Genomic DNA, 26,529 nt, shown 5'->3' on the forward strand with positions numbered 1-26,529 from the left:
TTTTTTTAGCAATTTAACCTTCACTCACAGTCTGTGGTTGTTTGTTACCAAAACTTAGTCAAAACTGCTGTTGACTGTCCTTCGCAGCTGCATTTTGAACAAGTCTTAGCTTTTTAGTTACCCAGGAGTAATTATGGGTAATATTATTTGGTCAATGGCTACACTTGAATTAATATGTATATGATTCTCACCTACTAAATATCTCTGAATATCAGCCTTTCATACACATTTATCAGCACAAGCCTGGATGCTGTTCAGATCTTGCTGCATGCGGGCATGAACTGCTTCATTACCTGAGGAACTGAACACTCTGCAATAATCAGCGAACTTCACTAATTCTGACCTTATGTTGAAGGGAAGGTCATTGATGAAGCAGCTGAAGATGGTTGAGCCTAGGACACGGCCCTGAGGAACTCCTGCAACAATGTCATGGGGCTGAGGTGATTGGCCCCCAACAACCACAACTGCCTTCCTTTGTGCTCGGTATGAATCCAGCCAGTGGAGAGTTTTCCCTCTGATCCCCATTGATTAGTTTTACTCGGCTCCTTGATGCCACTCTCGGTCACATGCTGCCTTGTTGTCAAGGGCAGTCACTCTCACCTTACCTCTGGAATTCAGCACTTTTGTCCTTGTTTGGACCAAAGCTGTAATAAGGTCTGGAGCCGAGTGGTCCTGGCATAAACCAAACTGAGCATCGTTGAGCAGATTATTGGTGAATAAGTGCCGCTTGATAGCACTGTCGACGACACCTTCCATCACTTTGCTGATGATTGAGAGTAGGCTGTTGGGGCGGTAATTGGCTGGATTGGATTTGCCCTGATACAGTATTTGTTGATGGGACATACCTGGGCAATTTTGCTGGGTAAGTATCTCGCTCTATATATATATATTCTGTCTCTATATCTCTCTCTCTCTCTATTCCCTCTGTGTCTCTGTCTCCCTCTCTCCCAGTAATCTCTGTCACTGTGTGTTTGTCTCTCAGTCTGCCTCACTCTTTCTGTCTCTCTCCGTCTCACTCTCTACTCTCTTTGTCTCTTTCTCCCTCTCTGTCTCTCAGTATCCCTGTCACTGTGTGTGTGTGTGTCTCTCTCTCTGTCTCTCCATCTGACGCTCAGGGCTCGATTTCACCAGGCCTGAGGAGACGGGTTTGGAGGCGTGTGAGTTGTCAAAATCGCAAAAATGGCAGGTGGGTCCGATCCCGCCTCTGAGCAATTTTCCCACATTCGTGGTTTCAGACCCTGTTTCCATCCCGCCTCTGGCCCTTAAGGCCCTTAACAACCAGTTAATTGCCTCTATAATCCCATTTTGAGAGGCCTTTCTGATTTTAACACTTTTCTCCCATGCTGCATGTCTCCTCTGGAACTCGCCAGTTAATCCTGGTGGCCTCACAAGTGGATTGCTTACTAAGAGCTTGAAATAAAGAATAGATTTGCCTTCCAAAGCTAGGCTTTATTAACTTTAAAATCTGCAGCACATCTTTCCACATCCAGTCCCAACCAAAGCTGGAAAAGAACTGAATTTAAGGTGGCCACCACACATCATGTGACATCAACTACCAATGAGATTACAACATATATCCCAAGGCAGTTAACAAACAACCAATCACAATACTTTTACTAAACAAGGAATAATCACCACATTCACCCCTCCTTTTAAAATATACTCCAACCTAAATAACCTTTACAATTTATAATTAATTATTTACAACTAAAACTATGCACAACAAGAGTAAAACTGTTTACATGACACAATACTAAGTGAACAACAACAAATAATAACATTGCACATAAGTATTAAGTATCTCTCAACTAAAACAATATAATATAATATATCAACAATTTTAAAACATTACTATCAATTTAAAAGTCCATTTTCAATCGGTCGACCGGATATCTTGTTCATGTCAACCTTCTTAACCTTGGTGAAATTCCTTGCCCTCCCACACCAGAAGGCACAGAAGTATCTTCAGCAGGAAGGCTATCCATATCCCGATTTTCAACGGTTTCCGGATTAGAAATCCCATCAGAAGGTAAACTGGGATGGTCATAAACATCCATCAAGGGCTGACTAATAGAAGTATAATTATCTGCAATCGGATTGGAGACATTCGTAGTATCTGTAACAGCATCCACATTATCTAAATCATGACTATTGTTAATATCCTCAGAAGAGGGCTGGCCACCACAAGGAGCCAAGTCTTTAATTGAAACGGTACTTTCTTTCCCATCTTGGAATCGAATATGAGCATATTGGGAATTTGCCTCCAACAGCTCCACCTCCTCCACTAAAGGATCATATTTTGACAATCTAACATGGCGTCGAAGCAGCACAAGTCCCTGCATAGTAAGCCATGAAGGTACCGAATATCCCGTAGTAGATCTCCGTGGATAGTTAAAGAGCCTTTCATGGGGGGTCACATTAGTAGCCGTTGAAAGCAATGATCTAATGGAATGCAGGGCATCAGGCAGTACCATTTCCCAGTGTATTCTTAAGGTTCCGGGATGTCAAAGCCAACATAACTGCCTTCCAGATCACCCCATTGTATCGTTCGCACTGTCCATTACCCTGGGGATTATACGGGGTAGTTCTACTAGTAGAAATTCCCCGGCTCTGAAGGTATTCCTTCAACTGGGAAGACATAAAAGAACTTCCTGATCCGAATGGATATACGCAGGCATCCCAAAGATGACAAAAGGTTGAGTCAGACATTTGATAACTGTAGCAGCTGATACATCTGCACAAGGAAAAGCAAAAGGGAACCTTGAAAACTCATCCACAACAGTAAAAATATATCGGTTTTGAGTAGTTGAAGGAAGAGGCCCCTTAAAATCGACGCTCAAACGTTCAAAAGGAGAAGTAGCCTTTATAAGATGAGCTCGTTGAGGCTTAAAGAAATTCGGTTTACACCGAGCGCAGATAGAACATGATGAAGTCATCCGCTTGACATCTTCAACTGAAAAGGGCAAATTCTTACTGCGTACGAAGTGTATCATCCTTGTAACCCCAGGATGACATAAGGCATTGTGAAGATTAATAAGCGTATCTCCGTGAATCACAGAACAATAAGCCCTCGCCAGTGCATCAGCAGCAACATTATCCTTCCCCGGACGATAAACTATGTCAAAATGGTAACATGCCAACTCAATCCTCCATTTCATTATTTTATCATTTTTGATCTTTCCAAAATGTTTAACATCAAACATAAAGGACACAGATTTTTGATCAGTTACCAAAGTGAAATGTCGCCCCGATAAATAATGTCTCCATTTACGCAATGCTTCTACTATTGTGTATGCCTCTTTCTCTATTGAAGAATGTCTTTTTTCACTATTGTTCAAAGTACGTGAGAAAAAGGCCACAGGTCTTCCATTTTGGTTCAGAGTAGCCCCAATTGCAAAATCAGAAGTATCCGTCTCGATCACAAAAGGAACCTGCTCATCAATAGAATGCACAACTGCTCCTAAAATATCCTTTTTAAAATTCTCAAAACATGTCCTGGCCTCCCATGATAGAGGATATGTCGTAACCCGAATAAGAGGCCGGATCTTCCGTGAAAAATTTGCAATCCAATTAGAATAATAAGAAAACAGTCCAACAACTCATTGCAAAGCCTTAGAATTAGTAGGACAAGGTAAATCAATCAATGGTCGCAGACGTTCTGGATCTGGTTTAATCTTGTTTCCCGAGATAATATACCCCAATAGATTTACCTCAGTAGTCGAAAAGATACATTTCTCTTTATTAAAAGTTAAACCAACTTTTTCCGCAGCTTGAAGGAATCTTTTTAAATTAGAATCATGCTCCACCCTTGATTTGCCACACACTGTGATGTCATCTAAATATGAAAAGGTGTCAGAGAGGGAGTTATCACTTATAAAAGCATCCATTGCCCGTTGAAAACAAGCAACACCATTAGTAACACCAAATGGTATTCGGCAAAACTGATACAGCTTTCCACCAGCCTCAAAGGCCGTATATGGTTGATCCTTCTTAACAATAGGAATCTGATGATAAGCACTCTTTAAGTCAATAGTGCTAAAAACCTTATACTGAGATACTTTATTGATAAGCTCATCAATCTTAGGCAAAGGGTACGCATCTAATTGAGTATACCTATTAATAGTTTGGGAATAGTCTATCACCATTCGTTTCTTGTGTTTCTCGTTAGTCGTGACAACTACCTGTGCTCGCCAAGGCGAACAACTAGGTTCAATGATTCCTTCCAATAAGAGACGTTGAACTTCAGAATTAATAAATTCTCTATCCTGACTACTATATCTTCTTGACTTGGTAGCAATTGGCTTACAATCCGGCATCAAATTGGAAAAAAGTGATAATGGAGAAATGGATAAAGAGGTTAATCCACAAATAGATAAAGGTGGCTTAGTCCCTCCAAATGAAAGACTAAGAGACTCGTGTAACTGAAGCACATTATGTCCAATCAAAATATCCGCACAGAGATTAGGCAAAACAGATAGGCGTATATCAGTATACGTATTACCTAGAAGAATCATTTTCACAAAGCAACAACCAGCTATTTGTGAAGTAAGGGTCGTCTGAGCCATACACACCTGATACGTAACAGGCGAAATTTTCAAATGCTTTTCCTTCGCAAACTGAAGACTTATAAAACTCTCAGTACTGCCCGTATCTATAAGGGCCTTCACTTCCAACCCATTAACTTGAGCCGTAACTATAGCTTTGTTTAGGCCATGAGCAAATGCAGCAGAAATTGATGCAATAAACGCCCTATCTAAAGGCTGAATAGTCACAGAGGAGGAGATGGTAGAGGAGGGCCCTCCCACACCAGGAGAGGAGGAGGTAATTGAACCTGATGATTTGCACACACGTGCATAATGACCTCTCTTGCCGCATTTACTACACACAGCCTCCCGAGCAGGACACTTCAGACGAGGGTGCCGGATATTCCCACAAAAATAACACTTCTGAATCCTAGAGGCAACAGCCGCCGAAGTAGAAACTGTTTCAGAATCTAGTAAACCACTCCCATTAAGTCCACATAATTCCTTTTCATCCAAAACTGCCGAAACCATAGTCGCAGGCCGATTAAAAAGAGCATAAGAATCCGAACTTCTCTGAGCCACATCCAATGTAGAAGCTTGCTCAAAAGCACTTTTAAGATCCAAAGTCTTATTTTCTAACAACCGCTGACGAATTGATCTAGACAGTAATCCATTAATAAAAGCATCCCGTACCGATTCTTCCTTATATTCTTCAGCCGTCACGGCCTTATAATTACAGTTAACACTAAGGCACCGAAGTGCTTGTAAATAAGTATCCAAAGATTCTCCCACCTGCTGCCTACGGGCAGATAGAAGGTGACGTGCAAATACCTCATTCTTTGGTTTAACAAAAACCTTTTCCAATGTAGAAATAGCCACTTCATAAGTTTTACAGTCCAAAATATATTTATATACATCCGGAGCAATGTAGTTGATCAGCATATTCAGCTTATTTAGAGACTCTTGATCCAACACGCCCAAAATGTTTTTAAATGTACAATACCAATGTTTCCATTTATCATCCACTCCAGCAGAATTGGGGTCAGCCTTGAATCGTTCTGGTTGAAGATATCGCTCCATTCTAACATAAAGTTAATAAATTGAAATAAAGAATAGATTTGCCTTCCAAAGCTAGGCTTTATTAACTTTAAAATCTGCAGCACATCTTTCCACATCCAGTCCCAACCAAAGCTGGAAAAGAACTGAATTTAAGGTGGCCACCACACATCATGTGACATCAACTACCAATGAGATTACAACATATATCCCAAGGCAGTTAACAAACAACCAATCACAATACTTTTACTAAACAAGGAATAATCACCACACAGCTCCACCATTAAAAAGGAGTTTTCACCAATGATCATTTGCAGGTGGCAGAACTTTGTTGTCTCAGGTCTGGGGGAACTTTTTGCAGGCCTGCTCATTGTTGTGGAAGTTAGGAGCCTGAGATCCATTTCCAGTGTGACCTCCTGGGAAACCCCTCTCCCCACCTTGACTGCGCGTTTCCTCAACTGAGGTCTATACCAGAAGCATGGGGACCATTTATTTCCTTTCCTCCTGGACATCAGATTCGGACAAAGACCAGCCGCTGCAGCAGCAGAACTCTGAACAACAGCAGCACCAACAGTAGGAACAACAACAGGAGCGGCAAGCTGCTGCTCACCCACCTGAAGCTGCACAGGCAGAAGGCACCAACATGCGACCACATTGCTGCCCGGGATGCAAGGGACACACTCATGTTGACCAGATTTGCTTAGCCTGAACAATCAAACACTTTTGCCTCGCACCTTCTTACCAGAGCATCAACAATGGATATGAACCTGCGGATTCCTATCACTCTGACCACCATACTGACAATTGCAAGTTGCCCTAAGACCTCAATGTGGAAGTACCATTTGCGAAATGACACAGGCCACAACTTCAACAGTTTGCCATCAAATCTGTTTATCATAACAATTCAAGGATGGCTTGTCAAAAATCAATACAACAGAAACAGAACACCCAAGTGACTACTCTTGTGACTACTTGTGCTTTATCTTCCTCTTACGCGTGCTCCTACGTGGTGCTTCCCCTGTGGCTTCAGCAGATGTGAAGGCCGCTTGCTCACTTTCATGCTGCTCCTGTCTCGACACCTTTGGCGGGCGTCCTCTGGGGTTGCGATCCTGTGAGGGCTCGGCAAAAGTTTGCTGCTCCTGCAGCTGTGCAGGGGATGAGACGACCATCTCAGTTGGGTGAGGACTCTGGTGGGGCTCTAACCGAGGGCTTTGCAGTGGCATGGTCGTGTGAGCGCTTGGAGAGGAGCCCCCACTTTCATGTTGTCTGTCACCAACATCCCTCTCATGGGTCAGCTCCACTTCAGAACTAGCAAGTGGCTTGACAGCACCTTGCTGCACTTCAGGGGGGCCATGAAGACCCATTTCTGCACTGTAAGTCCTACTCCAGAGAACTTCCATGAAGATCTGGTTTCTATGCTCAAAAGCTCACCATCGCTCCTCAAGAGATGTCAGTATTCTGAACATTGACCATGTTTTCAATACCGTGGCGACTAAACTCCTCCATGGCCATAGCCATCCTCTCCTCTACAGTAGCCATCCTCTCCTGTACCGTAGCCATCCTCTCCTCTACGGTAGCCAGCCTTACCATGGAGGTAGCCTCCCTTTCCATGGAGGTTGACATCCTTTCCATGGTGATGCGTTCATGCGCAAATGCCTCCACAAAGGCTCTGCTCATGTTCGCGATGGACTCCTCCATTCGCTCCACACTCGCAGTGACCCTGGAGACAAAACCTGCCAGAGACTCCTGTACCTGTTCCTGGAGTTCCAACACCGCTCTCCTTCTGGATGGACCCGGAGGCACAGGGTCGACATGCAGCTGAGCCGAGATGGGAGAGTCCTGCACCCTCCAATGAGGACTCTCGACTCCTGTCCCTGTCTCCACCATCTGCTGATGCTCACTTATGATCTGTGATACACCAGGTGACAACACTACTCTATATCGCGAAGGTCCCACCGAGGTGTGAGTTTCTGCACTGGTGCTGGCTGCCCTGAATTCAGCTGATGCTGTGCCATAGAAACATAGAAACACAGAAACATAGAAGATAGGAGCAGGAGTAGGCCATTCGGCCCTTGGAGCCTGCTCCGCCATTCAATGAGATCATGGCTGATCATCCAAATTCAGTACCCTGTCCCTGCCTTCTCCCCGTATCCCTTGATCCCTTTAGCCTTAAGAAATATATCCAACTCTTTTTTGAATATATTTAATGAATTGGCCTCCACCGCCCTCTGTGGCAGAGAATTCCACAGGTTCACCACTCTCTGGGTTGCAGCTTCCTCTGAGGAGTCTTCAGGCTCAGACTGTTCCTCCTGGACAGTGGGGACAGGGGCTCTTGATGGTCCTGTAAAGGAAAGAGTTAAAGATGTGAGGTAAAGGTTGCATGCACATCGAATTGAGCAGATGATCATAAGTCAATCTGTTAGAGCATCAGAATCATTATCAGTCACTCACACAATGTCAGTGAGAGAGATGCTAAACTATTCTGTCACCAGCTTGCTGTGATGCACCGGTCTGTCCGTCCCCCACTTGCGAATCGTCCTCCACTCCGGTGAATTCCAGGGCCGCCTCCTCCGAAGTGGTGAGCTGGGCTACTGAGAGTGGCTCTCTTCCTGTCCTCGCTCTTGCCCTCTTACTGTGGGCTCTCTTTTCCTGCAATGAGAGACACAAGTGGGGTTTGAGTGAGAATGAAGGAGTGAGTGTAGAGAATCCATAGCATAGATGCTTAGAAGGAGACAAAGGGCCCTCCCTGTGTGTTGTAAGTTGTTGTCATTGCATCACAGTGATAGGGAGTGTGAGGGCTGCATGGTCGAATAGTTAAGTGAATGTGACCAGAGAGAGAGAGGGAATGGGTAAGGGTGCAGGGATGTAAGGGTCAAGTGGGATGTGGAGGAAGAGGTTGGCAAAGCAGAGTGCTGGTGATGAGAGGCGATGGGGATCAGATTGAGGGTGATGGGAATGTCATACTCACTTTTCCTGTGCGGAAAAGGTCATGAAACCTCTTCCTGCACTGCAGCCAGGTTCTGGTGCACATAGAAATTGTGTTTACCTCTTGGACCACTTGCAGCCACACAGCTTTAGTCTGCTGGGGAGGCTTTTTCCTCCCTGAGGAAGGGAAGAGCACCTCCTTCTTTGCTCTTGCTCCCTCCACCAGAGCTTGGAGGGAGGCCTCATTGAATCTTGGAGCACACTTTGGTCTACTGGTGGACATAGTTGCTGAAGGAAGCACTCAGAACAATGGCCATAAAGTTTAAGAACCTAAGAACATAAGAACATAAGAAATAGGAGCAGGAGTAGGCCAATCGGCCCCTCGAGCCTGCTCCGCCATTCAATAAGATCATGGCTGATCTGATCCTAACCGCCAATCTACTATCACAGAACCATCTCCTGAATCTAACAGAATTAGACACACGAAATAGGAGCAGGATCAGGCTACACGGCCCCTGGGCCCGCTCCGCTACCCACAGGGCCATGTCCAATCCGAACCTAGACTCATGTCCAAATTCCTGCCCGCTCCCTGTAACCCTTAATTCCCTTTACTTCTAGGAAACTGTCTATTTCTGTTTTAAATTTATGTAATGATGTAGCTTCCATAGCTTTTTGGGGCAGCATATTCCATGGACCTACCACCCTCTGAGTGAAGTAGTTCCTCCTCATCTCAGTTTTGAAAGAGCAGCCCCTTATTCTAAGACTATGCCCCCTAGTTCTAGTTTCACCCATCATCGGGAACATCCTCCCCGCATCCACCTGATCCAACCCCTTCACAATCTTATATGTTTCAATAAGATCGCCTCTCATTCTTCTGAACTCCAATGAGTAGAGTCCCAATCTACTCAACCTCTCCTCATATGTCCATCCCCTCATCCCCAGGATTAACTGAGTGAACCTTCTTTGTACTGACTCGAGAGCAAGTATGTCTTTTCTTAAGTATGGACACCAAAACTGTATGCAGTATTCCAGGTGCGGTCTCACCAATACCTTGTACAACTGAAGCAATACCTCCCTATTTTTATATTCTATCCCCCTAGCAATAAAAGCCAACATTCCATTGGCCTTCTTAATCACTTGCTGCACCTGCATACTAACCTTTTGAGTTTCGTGCACCAGGACCCCCAGATCCCTTTGTACTTCAGTACTTCAAGTTTCTTGCCATTAAGATAATAACTTGCTCTACGATTTTTCCTGCCAAAGTGCATAACCTCACACTTTCCAGTATTGTATTCCATCTGCCAAATCTCTGCCCACTTACTTAGCCTGTCTATGTCCCCTTGCAAGTTTTTTATGTCCTCCTCACTCACTACTTTCCCTCCCATCTTAGTATCATCTGCAGACTTTGATATGTTACACTCGGTCCCCTCCTCCAAATCGTTAATATATATTGTAAAGAGTTGGGGACCCAGCACTGACCCCTGCGGAACACCACTAGTTACTGATTGCTAGTCTGAGAATGAACCATTTATCCCAACTCTCTGCCTTCTGTTAGATAGCCAATCCTCTATCCATGCCAGAATGTTACCCCCAATCCCGTGATTTTTTATCTTAAGCAATAATCTTTTGTGTGGCACCTTGTCAAATGCCTTTTGGAAGTCTAAATACACTACGTCCACTGGTTCCCCTTTATCCACCCTATATGTTACTTCCTCAAAGAACTCCAGCAAATTTGTCAAACATGACTTCCCCTTCATAAAACCATGCTGACTTTGTCCTATTACATTATGATTATCCAAATGCCCTGTTACTGTCTCCTTAATAATGGACTCCAAAATTTTACCTACCACAGATGTTAGGCTAACCGGTCTATAGTTTCCAGCCTTCTGTCTACTGCCCTTTTTAAATAAGGGTGTTACATTAGCAGTTTTCCAGTCTGCCGGGACCTTTGCTGAGCCCAGGGAGTTTTGGAAAAGTATTACCAATGCTTCCACAATCCCTACCGCCACTTCCCTCAAGACCCTAGGATGTAAGTGTGGTGTATGTAACCTGTTCCACCTTAAGAGAACTTAAGCCTGTTCCACCTTAAGAGATGTACTACTTTCTCTGGCTGCTGTATACGTAATACCGGTGGTGACCACTGGTATATAAGTACTGTGTAGTGATATTGCTGTTAGTATAGCCCTGACCTCCAACTAGTAAAGACCTGTTGAAATGTTATTCTTGTAGTCTGTGTCAGTAATTAATCTTAAATACAACTAGAACACACAGACTTAACAGTGGCGATGAGTCCGATTCTTACCCTGCGGCAGTTTATATCCACGGCGGCTTCGCCCACAGAACGGGCGTCGAAGAGAGGCATCCACCCTCATCACCCTGCTGGAAGACACGTCGCGCGGCAGGCATCGAGAACCCGGAGTGCAGAAGATATCCTGAACTCGAAGCCTCCATCAGCGGCAGTCAGCTATCTTCCTTCTACCTCGGTGGTGGGTAAGCCGGTCAGCGACGCGAGCAGAAAGTCGGCCGCGTTGGCTGTACAGACGGGGAGGGAAGACGGAGGAATAAGAGCGGTGAGATCGATCGCGACCGGAAATAAAGGCCGGGCCGCATTCGGGCCGAAAGGCGCAGCGCGGGGACATCGATCGCGGCTGGTGATAAGGGCCGGGCCGCATTCGGGCCAAAAAGGCGCAGCGTCTGGGGCGACTGAAGGCGTGAGAGCCGCGGTGAAGGCGAACGCAGCCGGTGCTAATAACCGGGCTGCAAGAAGGGCTGCGAGGTGCGACATCGGGGAAGCGCGAATGCCCGAGGGAGCCGCGGTGAAGCGGAGACAGCGTCGGGGGAGTTACTAACCGCTGGGAAAGGGGAGCGGCACGCCAAACGCCATTGCAGCCAGCGGGTGAAGAAGGCGAGCGCAGGAAAGACCGCCAAGCGCGGGAAACCGCCATTTTGTAGGCGGAGGACGAAGACAAGAGCGGGAAGCCACCATCTTGGAAAAAGGGAAATCACTAAAAAAATTGCAACGATGCCTAAACATGGGAACATTAATACCTTTGATAGCGACATCGAAGATTGGGCCACGTATGTAGAACGCATACAAAATTATTGTAAAGCAAATAAAATCCCAGATGATGAGAAAGCACTAACTTTATTAAACTTAATGGGTGCGAAGACATACGGGCAATTGAAACATCTTTTATCACCAGATGAACCGGCGGAGAAGATGTTCGAGGAGATTGTTACTGTCCTGAGAAATCATCTAACCCCCACGCCGCTGATGCTAGCGGAATGATTTAAATTTTACAGCAGAAAGCAGCTGAAAGATGAAAGCAATGCTGAATATTTAATGGAATTGCGTAAGCTAGCAAAGTACTGTCAGTTTGGAACAGGACTAACAGATGCGCTAAGAGATAAATTTGTGTGTGGATTATTAAAAGAAGATACACAAAAGCGACTGCTCGAGGAGAATGAGCTGACGCTTGAGAAAGCGATCACTATGGCAGCATCACACGAAGCCGCAGCGAGAGGCACGGCAGTAATGCAGCTACGGTCACCGGAACTCAGTACAAATCAATTGGTTTTGAGTACTGTAAAATGTTATCATTGTGGAAAGACAACGCACGATCAGAACCAGTGTTGGTTTAAAAACCAAGAATGCAGAACGTGTGGCAGGCTTGGCCACATAGCTAAAGTATGCCGGTCAGGAAAGAAGACCAGCAACAAAAAGTCACCGCAAGGAAAATACATAAAGGTACACAAGGTGACAAAGAACAGTTCGAACGAACAGAAGTCAGATTCAGACGCCAGCAGTAATGAACTGGGTAGCTTAAGAGTACACAACGTTGGTAAGGATGCAGATCTCCAGACAATTTGGGTCACTCTTCAGATAGCAGGAGTCCAAGTAAAGATGGAATTGGACACTGGATCGGCATTGACGGTCATGAATAAGAAAGATTACAAAAAGTTATTCCAACATATTCCCCTACGGGATACGGAGATTATATTGAAAACATACACGGGGCAAAGAGTGTACCCCATCGGAAAGATAGAGGTAAAAGTGGTCCACAAGGGCAAAGAAAGCCAAGTAATGGACTTATATGTGCTACCTGAAGGAGGTCCACCACTACTGGGACGGGAGTGGATTAGGAAAATGAATATGGACTGGCACTCCTTAAAGGCACGAACGGTAGAGTCCGGGGAAACAGATGTCAAACCTAAACGATTGTCCAGAATATTGGATGATGCTAAAGAGGTGTTCCAGCAGGGACTGGGAACACTGAGAGGAATTACGGCAAACATCAAGATTGATGAACATGCACACCCAAAATTTTTCAAAGCCAGACCAGTACCCTATGCAATACGACCTGCTGTAGAAGCGGAACTGGAAGCGCTAGAACGTTCAGGTGTACTGTCTAAGGTAGATTGGAGTGAGTGGGCTACGCCCATTGTTCCCGTTATGAAACGTCCTTCGAGCAACAAGCCAGGAGAACCAGGGAAGGTTCGCATCTGTGGAGACTTCAAGATCACCGTTGATCCGGTGCTTCACACGGTGCAGTATCCGCTTCCGCGGATTGAGGATATTTTTGCTTCGTTGTCTGGCGGGAAACACTTCACCAAGATAGACCTGGCGCAGGCGTACTTGCAGATGGAGGTTGAAGAAGAGTCACGCCAGTACCTCACGATCAACACGCATAGAGGTTTGTACCGGTATAATAGGCTGGTTTTTGGAGTGGCATCGGCTCCAGCAATTTGGCAGAGGGCCATGGAGCAGGTATTACAGGGAATTCCAGGCACACAATGTTACCTGGACGATATTCTGATTACAGGAGATGGTGATGAAGAACACCTCGCAAACTTGGAACTGGTGCTCAACAGACTGAAAGAGTATGGACTTCGAGTTAATCGGCAGAAATGTGAGTTCTTTCAGAAGCGGATCTCGTACTGTGGTCATGTCATTGACCGGGAGGGGCTTCATAAGTCTCCTGACAAGATAGAGGCAGTTGTAAAGGCTCCCGCTCCGGATAATGTCTCTCAGTTGAGGTCGTTTCTAGGATTGATTAACTATTACCATAAGTTTATACCGAATCTATCCACGGTACTGCACCCGCTGAACGCTCTTTTACAGAAGGGGGTACCATGGGAATGGAGTGAAAACTGTAAGAAGGCATTTCGCAAAAGCAAAGAATTGATCACCTCAGAGGAAGTGTTGGCTCACTTCAACCCGACACTGCCTATTCGGTTGGCTTGTGATGCTTCTCCATATGGTATTGGGGCAGTACTCTCACACAAGTTGCCAAATGGCACGGAAAGGCCAGTCGCGTTTGCATCCAGATCATTGACCTCCGCTGAGCGCAACTATGTGCAGATCGATAGGGAGCCTCTCAGCCTTGTATGGGGAGTGAAGAAGTTTAATCATTACCTGCAGGGCCAAAAATTCACACTTCTGACAGACCATCAGCCGTTGGTATCCATTTTTAACCCTAAGAAGGGTGTTTCGGTGATGAGAGCACAGAGACTCCAGAGATGGTCCCTTTTCCTAGGGGCACATCAATATCAAATAGAATTCAAAGGTACAAAGCAGCATGGCAATGCTGATGGGCTGTCGCGCCTGCCACTACCTGAAGAAGAAGAGACGACCCTGTTGAGTTATTTCATTCGACCATCATCGAGTGTTTACCAGTCACCAATGCAAGTATTGAAAGAGAAACCAGGAACGACCCAACACTGTCCCGAGTTTACGAGGTGACAGTGAAGGGATGGCCAACACATGGTGATCCTCTGTTACCGGCATTCTCGGCAAGGCGAGACCAGCTGTCCGTCTGCCATGGTACTTTGATGTACGGGACAAGAGTGATTATTCCTCCCAAGTTAAGGGAAAGAGTTCTAAAGGAACTGCATGAAGGTCATCTGGGGGGAGTTAAAATGAAAAGTCTTGCTAGGGCTTATGTATGGTGGCCGGGTATTGACCAACAGATAGAGGAGTTGACGAAAAGCTGCGCTGGGTGCCAAAAAGTGCAAAATGCACCTCCGATCGCACCGCTACACCCATGGGAATGGCCTTCAGCCCCATGGCAACGCATACATATTGTCTTTGCTGGTCCATTCATGGACTCCATGTTCCTAATTGCGGTGGACGCACATTCCAAATGGCCAGAAGTGATCAAGATGAATACCACTACTTCAGAAAAGACAATTGCGGTGTTAAGAACGTTATTCGCAAGGAACGGGTTGCCAGAACAGATATGTTCGGACAACGGACCACAGTTCGTGTCGGAAGAATTCCAAAAATTCTTAAAGAAGAATGGGGTGAAACATTATACCTCTGCCCCATATCATCCGGCGACAAACGGGTTGGCCGAGAGATTTGTCCAAACATTCAAAAAGGCAATAAAGGCCATGAACGATGATCAGATTCCACTACAACACAAGGTGGACAATTTCCTAATGGCATATCAAAACGCTGCTCATGCAGTAACTAACCAAAGTCCTGCCATGATGTTTTATAACAGGAGGTTGCGGTCCAGGTTGGACTTGTTAAAACCAAATGTGCGGAGGGAAGTGGAAAACAAACAGTTCCGGCATATTAATAACAAGACCACTCGAAGTTTCGACGTAGGACAACCAGTGTTGGCAAGGGACTATGGAAACGAAAAATGGTAGTCTGGAACAATTCGGGCCAGACAAGGACCTCTGATGTACACAGTAGATATTGGTAACAATGTGATAAGGCGTCATGCGGATCAACTGGTAGAATCGAGAGCAAGGGTCGAACCCATGGTTGCGACAGAGACAACTGTGGAAGACGTTAATGAACCTGAAGCATCTACCTCGGCAGGGAATGTACCTGATGATGACGTCCAATACATAGGAAACCAACTAGAGGAGTCACCTCAGCAACAAGAATCAGAGACCACTGAAAGGCGTTATCCAACCCGAATCAGAAGGCCTCCTGAGAGACTGAACCTTTGAACTGTTTATACCTGAAGTTATATATGTATATATGTTATGTTAAATGGGGATATGACTGTTAAGCTAAAAAGGGAGGATTGTGGTGTATGTAACCTGTTCCACCTTAAGAGAACTTAAGCCTGTTCCACCTTAAGAGATGTACTACTTTCTCTGGCTGCTGTATACGTAATACCGGTGGTGACCACCGGTATATAAGCACTGTGTAGTGATATTGCTGTTAGTATAGCCCTGACCTCCAACTAGTAAAGACCTGTTGAAACGTTATTCTTGTAGTCTGTGTCAGTAATTAATCTTAAATACAACTAGAACACACAGACTTAACAGTAAGCCATCAGGTCCAGGTGATTTATCCACCTTGAGTCCCATTATTTTACCGAGTACCACTTCCTTAGTGATTTTGATCGTGATTAGCTCCTCCCCCCCTATAGCCCCCTGTTTGTCCAGTGTTGGGATATTCTTAGTGTCCTCCACTGTAAAGACTGATACAAAATATTAATTCAGTGTTTTTGCCATCTCCATATTTCCCACCATTAATTTCCCAGTCTCATCCTCTAAGGGACCAACATTTACTTTAGCCACCCTTTTTCTTTTTATATAACTATAAAAACTCTTACTATCTGTTTTTATATTTTTTGCTAATTTACTTTCATAATCTATCTTCCCTTTCTTAATCAATCTTTTTGTTATTTTTTGCTGTCTTTTAAAGTTTTCCCAATCCTCTATCCTTCCACTAGATTTGGCTATCTTATATGCCCTTGTTTTTAGTCGAATACTATCCTTAATTTCTTTACTTAGCCACGGATGGCTGTCTTTTCTTTTACACCCTTTTCTTCTCAGTGGAATATATATTTTTTGGAAGTTGTAAAATAACTCCTTAAATGTACCCCACTGATCATGTATCGTCTTACCCTTTAATCTATTTTCCCAATCCACTCTACTCAATTCCGCTCTCATACCTTCATAGTTTCCTTTATTCAAGCTTAGCACGCTTGTTTGAGATCCAACCTTCTCACCCTCTAATTGAATATGGAATTCAACCATGCTATGGTCACTCATTCCAAGGGGATCCTTTACTAGGACATTTTTAATTAATCCTGTCTCGTTACACAAGACCAGATCTAAGGTTGCTTGCCCCCTGGTCGGTTCAGTTACATACTGCTCAAGAAACCCATCCCTAATACACTCAATGAACTCAACCTCAAGGCAGCCCTGCCCAATTTGATTTGTCCAATTAATATGATAGTTAAAATCCCCCATAATTATAGATGTTCCCTCATTACAAGCCTCAACTATTTCCTGATTGATACTCCGTCCAACAGAGTTGCAACTGTTCGGAGGCCTATAGACTATGCCCACTAGTGTTTTTTTCCCCTTATTATTCCTTACCTCCACCCAAACTGTTTCATTATCCTGATCTTTTGACCCAATATCATTTCTCTGTATTACAGTGATTCCTTCCTTTATTAACATAGCCACCCCACCTCCCCTTCCTTCCTGCCTGTCCTTCCTGATCGTTAAATAACCTGGTATGTTTAATTCCCAGGCATTGTCACCCTGCAGCCATGTTTCTGTAATGGCCACAAGATCATACCCATATGTAGTTATTTGTGCCATTAACTTGTCTATTTTGTTACGAATGCTACGTGCATTCAGATAGAGAACTTTCAAGTATGTTTTGTGACACTTAGTTCCTGCTTTTGCCCTTTTTATTACTTTACCTTTCACTCCATACCTTCTGCCCCTTCCTGACACGCTCTGGTTTTTAATTTCCCCACTGCTACCTAAGTCTATGACCTTCTCTGTTGTCATTTTTATTATTTGCTCTCCAGGAACCTCCCCCCCGACTAGTTAGTTTAAAGCCCTCTCTACAGCCCTAGTTATATGATCCGCCAGGACTCCAGTCCCAGCACTGGCCAAGTGAAGCCCGTCCCAACGGAACAGCTCCCTCCTGCCCCAGTACTGGTGCCAGTGTCCCAGGAAGCAAAACCCATTTCTCCCACACCAGTCTTTGAGCCACGCATTTAACTCTCTAATTTTATTTGTCCTAGCCAAATTCGCTCGTGGCTCAGGTAATAATCCAGAGATTATTACCCTTGAGGTGCTGTTTTTTAATTTGACCCCTAGCTGCTCATACTCCTTCAACAGAACCGGCTTCCAAGTCCTATCTATGTCGTTTAAAGGCTGAAAAGGAAGCAAGGCTGCTTGCAGGCCTTAAATCCAGCAGCATTGATTACGTCATCGGAGGCGACTTTCTGTATGAAAAGACTCATTGGGCCAGGGGTTTCCACACGTTGGAAATCAAGTGCCCAATTAGGGAAAATCGCACTTTTGTCCCACTTCACATCGAAGTTGGGATCCTGACACGACGACCACCTGACACTCCCCCAGCCCGGCCCCAATGGCAAGATCGAGCCCTGATTATCTCTGGCTCTGTATTCCCTCTCTTCCCTCTCTCTCTCACTGTGTGTGTCTCTCTCACGCTCTCTTTATCTCTGTCTTTCACTCTCTCTCTCTGTCTCTCACTCTCTCACCCTCTGTCTCTCTCTCACTCTCCCTCTCTCAGATCTTCCTCCAAAGCCTTTACACTAGTTAATAGTATCACAATGCGAGGTCTCGGTGTCAATGAGGCTGGAAGATCCCCTCGTGTTTGCACACTGACCCTCACTGGATTACTTCCCTCATTGCATCACAGTGAGCCGTGAATCGCAGGCCTTCACATCCCATTCGATCCCTCACTCGCTCACATCACCACTCACAAGGGTTTGTGTCATTGAGAGGAGCTGCTCAGTGTTGTATCTGGTGGCTCCTTCGAATTTACAAGTTCATTTAATGTAGCCTTAGAAAATCTTATCTTGATTAAAACTTTACATAAAACCAGAGAATCAGAAAAAAAGAAATATTTCAAGTTACAAAGCATCTCATCCTGGCTATGGGGATAATCTCAGAGTGCTTTGAACTCAATGGGCTTGTTTGTGGGTCAGTGACTGTTGTTATTCGGGTCAAGGAGTCGGCAACGCGTGTGGCTGACCTGGTAGATTGGATAATACAAAAGGGAAGTGGAGAATCAAGTCGGGAGAGGGAAGGACTGAGGTTTTGGAACCGATTTAATGTCCATCTGTCGTTTGTTTGTGTAGGACTCTAAGAGAAACAGTGAGTGAGAGAAAGAGGGGTGAAACAACGAGAGAACCAGTGAGACAGAAAGGGAGAGAGATTCAGTGAGAGAGAGAGGGGGAAGAGACAGACAGAGAGAGGCAGAAAGACAGACCGAGACTCAGAGGGAGATGGAATCAGAGACAGACAGAGATAGAGACAGAGACAGGCCGAGAAAGAGACAGACAGAGAGACTTTCTAATGATTCACTGCTCCCAGTGCCGCTCCACCGTGACCTCCCCCTCGCTGTGTTATCTTCAAACGATTGAGATGTTGACCTTCATGAAACATCTACAGGTAACTCTAACAGCCCCAATTCCTCCTTAATTTCAGAAATCCCGACAGACGTGGCAGGAGAGGAAGGGAAGGAAGGAGTGGGAGATAGGGATGGAGACGACAACGTGCTAACAGTTGCTGCCTTCGCCATTCTGTTTATTCTGAGTTTCCTCGACAGCACCTTCGTCACTGTTGTCAAGGTAACCAGACTTTGATTATCAAATGAGCAACAAATAAGACATCCCATAAATCCCACAGTTTTACCTTCACTTTATCACCACATCTTATTATCTGACTCTATCACACCAGGAACCGATTAATCGTGCTGTGTAGGGCCCTTCACAACATCTGCGGCTCTGAACCATTTCTCCTTTCTCCTGGCCTGAGGTACTCGATTCAGCAGCGCTGGTGACAGAGAGTGCTGGGAACTTGGGGCAATGCTTCTGGGCGAGGGCAGGAAAATCAAAGAGGATTCAGAAACTTACAGGTCACCAGCTGTGAACCTGACCAACAGAGTGCTCTGTACCCGTGGCCCTGAAACCAAAAGAGGGCTTATTCTGTAGGACCCATCCCCCAGAATAAGGACAGGCCGCCTGTCCTTTAGGATCCATCTCCTAGAATAAGGACAGACTGCCTGTCCTTTAGGATCAATCTCTTAGAATAAGGACAGACCGCCTGTTCTTTAGGATCCATCTCCTAGAATAAGGACAGACTGCCTGTCCTTTAGGATCAATCGCTTAGAATAAGGACAGACCGCCTGTTCTTTAGGGTCCATCTCCTAGAATAAGGACAGACTGCCTGTCCTTTAGGGTCCATCTCCAAGAATAAGCACAGGCCGCCTGTCCTTTAGGATCCATCTCCTAGAATAAGGACAGACCGCCTGTCCTTTAGGGTCCATCTCCTAGAATAAGGACAGACCGCCTGTCCTTTAGGCCCCATCTCCTAGAATAAGGACAGACCGCCTGTCCTTTAGGGTCCATCTCCTAGAATAAGGACAGACCGCCTGTCCTTTAGGGTCCATCTCCTAGAATAAGGACAGACCGCCCATCCTTTAGGATCCATCTCCGAGAATAAGGGCAGACCAACTGTCCTTTAGGGTCCATCTCCTAGAATAAGGACAGGCCGCCTGTCCTTTAGGGTCCATCTCCTAGAATAAGGACAGACCGCCCGTCCTTTAGGGTCCATCTCCTAGAATAAGGACAGACCACCCGTCCTTTAGGGTCCATCTCCTAGAATAAGGACAGACCACCTGTCCTTTAGGCCCCATCTCCTAGAATAAGGACAGACCGCCTATCCTTTAGGGTCCATCTCCTAGAATAAGGACAGACCACCTGTCCTTTAGGCCCCATCTCCTAGAATAAGGACAGACCGCCTGTCCTTTAGGGTCCATCTCCTAGAATAAGGACAGACCACCTGTCCTTTAGGATCCATCTCCTGGAATAAGGACAGACCACCCATCCTTTAGGGTCTCTCTCCTAGAACAAACACAGACCGCCTGTCCTTTAGGATCCATCTCCTAGAATAAGGACAGACCACCTCTCCTTTAAACCCCATCCCCTAGAATAAGGACAGACCACCTGTCCTTTAGGGTCCATTTCCTAGAATAAGGACAGACCGCCTGTCCTTTAGGGTCCATCTCCTAGAATAAGGACAGACCGCCTGTTAGATCGGGTAATTAATTTCAGTGGACCACACTGATCTGAGGTCAACACACTAAAATAAATGTTTGCGAGTTCGGTGGTAAGTTTTAAATAGTCGATTTATTGCATCACTTGATTTACACTGTTTGACTTCCTTCCTCTGCCTGACTTGTGAACAAAATGGCAGGTTTTTATGAATCAGCAGATGTACCCGCCCCCTTTATAACCATTGGCTCAGCAGCACGCATGCAGAGTCATGGTTGGTTCAACTACATCACACTGATTGGGTCTCTGATACATCAATCATTCCTTTGTTCTCTAGTTAAGCAGGATCATCACTTTCAGTTTTAAGCTAAGATCAGCATTTTCATAGTTTTAAGCTAATTCAGCATTTCCATTGTTCTCAGTTTTTAAGTCAGCCGATGTGACGTTACCAGCTGTGATTGGATCTCATACATCACACCATCCTTTGGCATGTGATCAGCTTCAACATAATCAAATTTCTATACATTATTAGTTTAATCTTATTCAAATCTGTGTTATTAAAATATATATATTCCCTAACACTCCCCCCTTTGATTCTTTCAAAAAATAGAATCATTAACATAAAGATTAAAAATATAATCAATCATTGCTGTGTTTTGCCACTGTCCGGATCAGTGGCACTGCACAAATTTACATCAACCAGGATTTTACGTGGCCACAGTAAAAGCCTGGTTTTAATGAGTTAATTGATTTCATGATCTTAAATTAATTAGTGCATCTTAAAAAGTGGGAGGAGCTCCCCTCAGCTTATGGCTTTGAAAAATACATTCAGGTAAAAATTAAAAGGTAAAAAGGTAGAAAAATTAACAAGTAGAAAAGATACAAAAATTAAAAAGTAGAAAAGATACAAAAATTAAAAAGTAGAAAAGATACAAACTGATCTTGCAGCTAAATATAAGTTGCCACATCTTGGCTTACCCGTGGGGCAGCAGCTGCCTGGCGGCAGGTACATTTAATCAACAGAAACACACAATACAGAATTACAATGATTACAAAGAACAAAATTAACCCCTGCACCACTGAAGTCCCCAGCGAGCCTAGCCACCCAGTTGCCCAATTCCATAAAGTGAAGGGCGGGGGTTGTTTAACTTTTTCTACTTCCTTACGGATATGTTTAGCCAAATTAGTAATATCTTCGGAGTTGTCCGGGATATATGTGCAACAGTCAGCTCCGATTAGGGCACATGTTCCACCCTTCTCCGCTAGCAGATAATCTAGAGCCATTCTATTTTGTAAGCCAACTGTGCGTATTGCCACCATCTCACTGTTCATTTTACTCAGTGACTCAGCCGTATCATTGGCTACTTCCTCAAGAATCGAGGCTACCAGCCGAATTTCTTTTATTGTCCTGGCTGTTCCATACCCGGGGAATAGGATAGCGAAGAATTGTTCTGTTTTAGTAATAGCTCTTTCCGATCGATAATGATGATTCGCTAGAGAGGGCAAATGATGAATATAAGTGTAATACCCACTGGAAATGTTATGTACGCTAAGTATGGTTATCAATCTTTAACTTAGACACTGTATTATCATTGTTATAAATCCCTGGGTTAAAGTTGCCCATGTGAAGGTACGGCAAGAACTTTTAAGGACACAATGTGACTAAGAGCATACTTTCCATAATTCTGCACCAGTATCAACTGTTGCAGACAGTGAGGCTGGGCAGTCTCCAGGCAGAAACCCCAGGAGGAAGGGGTGGAGTCGGGGTTTTCGAGCGGGAAAAAAGGGAGCGACTGGAAGAAAAGAGGGCAGGAGCTCTGAAAAGAGGGCTCAGGAGGCAAATGGCTGCCGCATCCTGTCCCGGGCTTCCAAAATCGGCCGCCGCCCTTCGTATTAGTAGCACTGCATCCTGAACTGGCTGGCTGCAGGTCACCAGTACCGGGGGATCGTTGTCTGAACCCAGATCTGCAAGGCAGAGGTCTGGGGAGAGCTGCTTGCCTCGTGCTGATGGGGAGCTACTTGGAAAAGCTGCAGAGAGAGAGAGAGAGAGAGAGAGTCACCAACTCCAGCTGCTGCTGTGTGCTCTGCATCCAGAACTCAAAGTGGGATTCAGTGATCGTGAAGAGAATTCAACGAAGGGGTTCGGAGTCGTAAGTCTTGCAGACATTATACATACCATGAGCTCCAACTTAAGCGCGCCAACGAAAGAGTGCACTCGAATTTGGACACAGGGACAGATTCTCCTTTGAATCCATGTAAATGGAGAATGTATGTTTATTATGTCTAGATTCATTCTAATGTATGCAAATGTCTAATTTAATTCATTGACCTGTAATCTTCTTATACTGTCTGACGTTAAAACTATAAAGTAAGATAATTAGAATTAAGCCATTGTAGTAGTGATCTCCTTACTGGACTATAGAATACTGTCTACAACAGAGACCACATCTCACATATATCTAGAGAACCGTGAAGGGGTTACATATGGCAACACATATGCCAGGTAACATGATCCGTGGCAACCAGGGGTATGCTTTGTTGCCACAAATAAAGTATGTCCCATTGTACGAGGTGGTTTTATCGTCATCAAACCCTGCAGATACCAGGGAATAGTTGAAAGTACCTTTTTGGTTGGCGTATGGGACTTGCAGTGTACAACCATAATACTGAGGGGATGGATAACGGGGAAACCCAAGGGGAAACCCGTTAGCAGTACCAGTTACTGTAAAATTATACGTGCACCGACTAGTGCCTATGAATATCCACCTCTTCAAATTCCTTACTAAACATATATTGTCCCCAGTAGCCTTTCCATACCTGTGGCCTTAGTGAGGGTGAGGAAGGGAGGCTGTTGGGAGTGGTCGTACTTTGGTTGGTACCACCCTTCGAAGGTATTCATATAATATCCTCCCGCTTCCCAGGGCTTTGCAGATATGGGGTAAAATGACAAAGTAGACATTGCCTGGCCTTTTCCGTCTGTTGACGCAGACGCAACTCTTATCCACCTGGGGGCTTGGCGTGTGCCATTCTGGTATATATACCACTCTGCTACTTCTGACAGATTAAGTGGGACAGCTCTCAGAGGAATCCCTCCCTTAGAGTAGATGGGGATTTGGGTACATACCCAACAACCGGAGAGATTTTTCATTTTGGCATAAGTGTATGACATGCACAAAAAGGTATTTTTATGTAAACCCCTAGGTACTCGTTTAGGCTCTTGTGGTGCAGAGGATAGGCTCAGAAATAGGCAACTGACTAGAATAACTGCATACAGCATTATGGCAAACTCAGGGTTAACAGTTCAGGTTTCAGTCTCTAGGGCTCTCTTAACGTGGGATGCGTGGATCCAGGCTTTCTTTCCTTGAACTTTAACAGCTGCCTGGGTGGTTAACAATACTCGGTAAGGCCCTTCCCACTTAGCGCCCAAAGGTTCTTTATGGATCTTTTTCACGTAAACCCGAACTCCCGGTACAATGTCGTGTCCTCCTTCTGTTGGATCTCCCCAAGCTGCCGACACCTGTTGGGAAGCAGAACTAATAGCATCTGTTAGGTTTTGACAATAGGATAATAAAGTGTCACTCATTAAGTGGACATCAGCTTTCCGTAAATCAATAGTTCCCGGCAGTGACATGGGTCTTCCTGTTATAATTTCAAATGGACTCAGACCAGTAGTTCGATTCGGGGTTGCTCTAATACTGCACAGGACCATTGGTAGTGCCTGAGGCCAGGGTATTCCTTCCTGATGGTATTTGGCAAGCCGTTGCTTCAGAGTTCGGTTCATTCTTTCCACTTGACCTGATGATTGCGGATGGTTAGGGCAGTGTAGATCCCATGTAATATTCAGCAGTCTACTGACCTCCCTGCAAACAGCTCCTGTGAAGTGGGTTCCCTGGTCAGAGTCAATGCTCGCCGGGACTCCCCAGCTGGGAATGTAATCCTTGCACAGTACTTTAGCTGTATGGTTGGCTGTTGCTCTTCTGGTTGGAATAGCCTCTATCCATCTAGAGAATTTGTCCACAATTACCAGAACGTCAGTATACCCTGAACATGAGGGAAGGGATATATAATCGACTTGCAGATGTTGGAACGGTCCGGCAGGGGCAGGGGGCCTCAGTTGGGGCATTACAGTGATAGGTCCAGGATTATTTTTCTGGCATACCACACAGCGGTCTGCTACCAGCTGAGCCTGTTTTCTAAATCCCCGACCCCACCAGCTCTTCTGGAACCTTGCTGTCATCTGCTGTGGAGCCAAGTGTCCCCATGAGTGGATCTGTTGGGCTAAATAAGGCATCAGCGCCTGTGGTGCAACTGGCTTGTCAGTCTCTCTCTCTCTCCAGACACCGTCTTCACATAGCTTAATTCCTGTCTCAATCCATGTCCATTTTTCCTCTCCGGAGCACTTGCTCTGCATTGTCTGTAAGTCTTGTGTCAGAGTCCTGAGTGCTTTCAATCTACACATCTGTGTTGTCTCCTCTGGGGGTGTGTACTGCGAGGCGGCTTCTTTAGCTGCCTGATCGACTAAGGCATTTCCCTGTGCCTCCGCAGTGTTTTCCTTCGTATGGGCTTTACACTTCAAGATGGATACTTCCCGAGGTAATTGTATGGTTTCTAACAGGTCCCGGACTTCATTCCCATTCCGGACAGGTGTACCGGTGGCCGTTAGAAATCCTCTCTTACGCCATAACTGACCAAAATCATGAGCGACCCCAAAAGCATAACGCGAATCTGTGTAGATATTAACTGTCTGTCCTTTTGCTATCCGACATGCTTCTGACAGGGCCCGTAACTCGGCCTGTTGGGCTGATGTTCCTGCTTGTAAACACCCTTTACCACTACCTCAGCTAGGGTTGTAACTGCCCATCCTGCTTTCCTGATGCCATTTTCAACAAAGGAGGAGCCGTCTGTAAAAAGAATAAAGTCTGGATTGTGCAAAGGTTCTTCTGCTGCTAATGCTGCCTCTTCTGTCTCTTTTAAAATCTCCCCACAGTCATGTTCTTCTTGCTCCTCAGCCAGTGGGAGCATAGTCGCGGGATTAATTGGACTGGCTCGAACAATGTGTAAATTAGGAGCTTCCAAGACTGCAGTCCAACGGCTCCACCTAGCGGCCGTAACTTGAGACACCCTATTCATAGACAACAAAATATGAACAGTGTGGGGACACTTAACAATCAGCTTTTGGTCGAGGACTAAACCTGCAGTGGTAATTACTGCTCGACATGTAGCTTCCATGGCCCTTAGGCAACTTCCCCATCCGAGGGCTACCGCATCCAGTTTTGCCGAATAATAGCCAATGGCCTAGAAATTCAGTTGGGCGCGCCAGCCGTTAACGCCTTAGGAGGAGCAGATCTCGAGCGCTAGGCGCTTAGCACCCGGGCGCAGCGCGATCTGCGCCTCGCCCCAACTTCAGTAGACATTCAGCTGCGCGCGCAGATCATGACGTCATTTCGTCGTGCAACGCCCTTTGTGCGGCCGGAACCGGAACTTCACTCGCGCCGCCCCATTGTGCGCCTGGCGGCCCGAACGACTGTGAAGTGGAACGGTACACAGCCGAGGCGGGCCGCGGGGAGCGCAAATTAAAGGGCACTCCTGCAGTAGAAAAGGCAGCCGTTTTGCAACACTTTGTGAGAGACAAAGATGGTGATGATGGAGATGGAGATGATGGAGATGATGATGATGATGGAGGAGGAGGAGGAGGAGGAGGAGGAGGTGGTGGTGGTGGTGGTGGTGGTGGTAGTGTGCCGGTACCACATAACAAACTGATGGAGAGAAGCCCTCCCCAACAACACAAATACAGCAGTCTCGGCCTTTCAAAAAAACAATTCCACCCTCCCCCTTTAAGAGCTCACCGGAGCCAGAGTGTCTGCCGTCAATCAGCAGCTCGCCGCACCTGCCCTGCGCCCACCTTCCGGTGTTAGCGCCCGGGCCGCCGGCTTAGCGCCTAAAGAGAGCCGTGCATCGCCAGTTTTAGCGCTCGAGCAAACTCTTAGGGCGAAGCTAATGAATATCGG

The 26,529-nt window shown here is 45.6% G+C and overlaps 1 long non-coding RNA gene across 1 annotated transcript in view; it reads left to right on the forward strand.

Moving 5' to 3' along the window:
• LOC147118352 (uncharacterized) overlaps window positions 1–22,988 on the forward strand; it is a 42,072-nt gene extending 19,084 nt beyond the window's left edge. The window contains exons 2-3 of the long non-coding RNA XR_015077814.1: window positions 18,954–19,096; window positions 22,216–22,988. This is a non-coding gene — a long non-coding RNA (uncharacterized LOC147118352). The remainder of the gene's footprint in view (window positions 1–18,953; window positions 19,097–22,215) is intronic.
• Window positions 22,989–26,529: the final 3,541 nt, after the last annotated feature.

The sequence above is a fragment of the Somniosus microcephalus genome, chromosome 4 (genome assembly GCF_052327205.1).
Source record: "Somniosus microcephalus isolate GS21.2 chromosome 4, FLI_Smic_1.0, whole genome shotgun sequence".
In the NCBI taxonomy this organism is placed as follows: domain Eukaryota; kingdom Metazoa; phylum Chordata; class Chondrichthyes; order Squaliformes; family Somniosidae; genus Somniosus; species Somniosus microcephalus.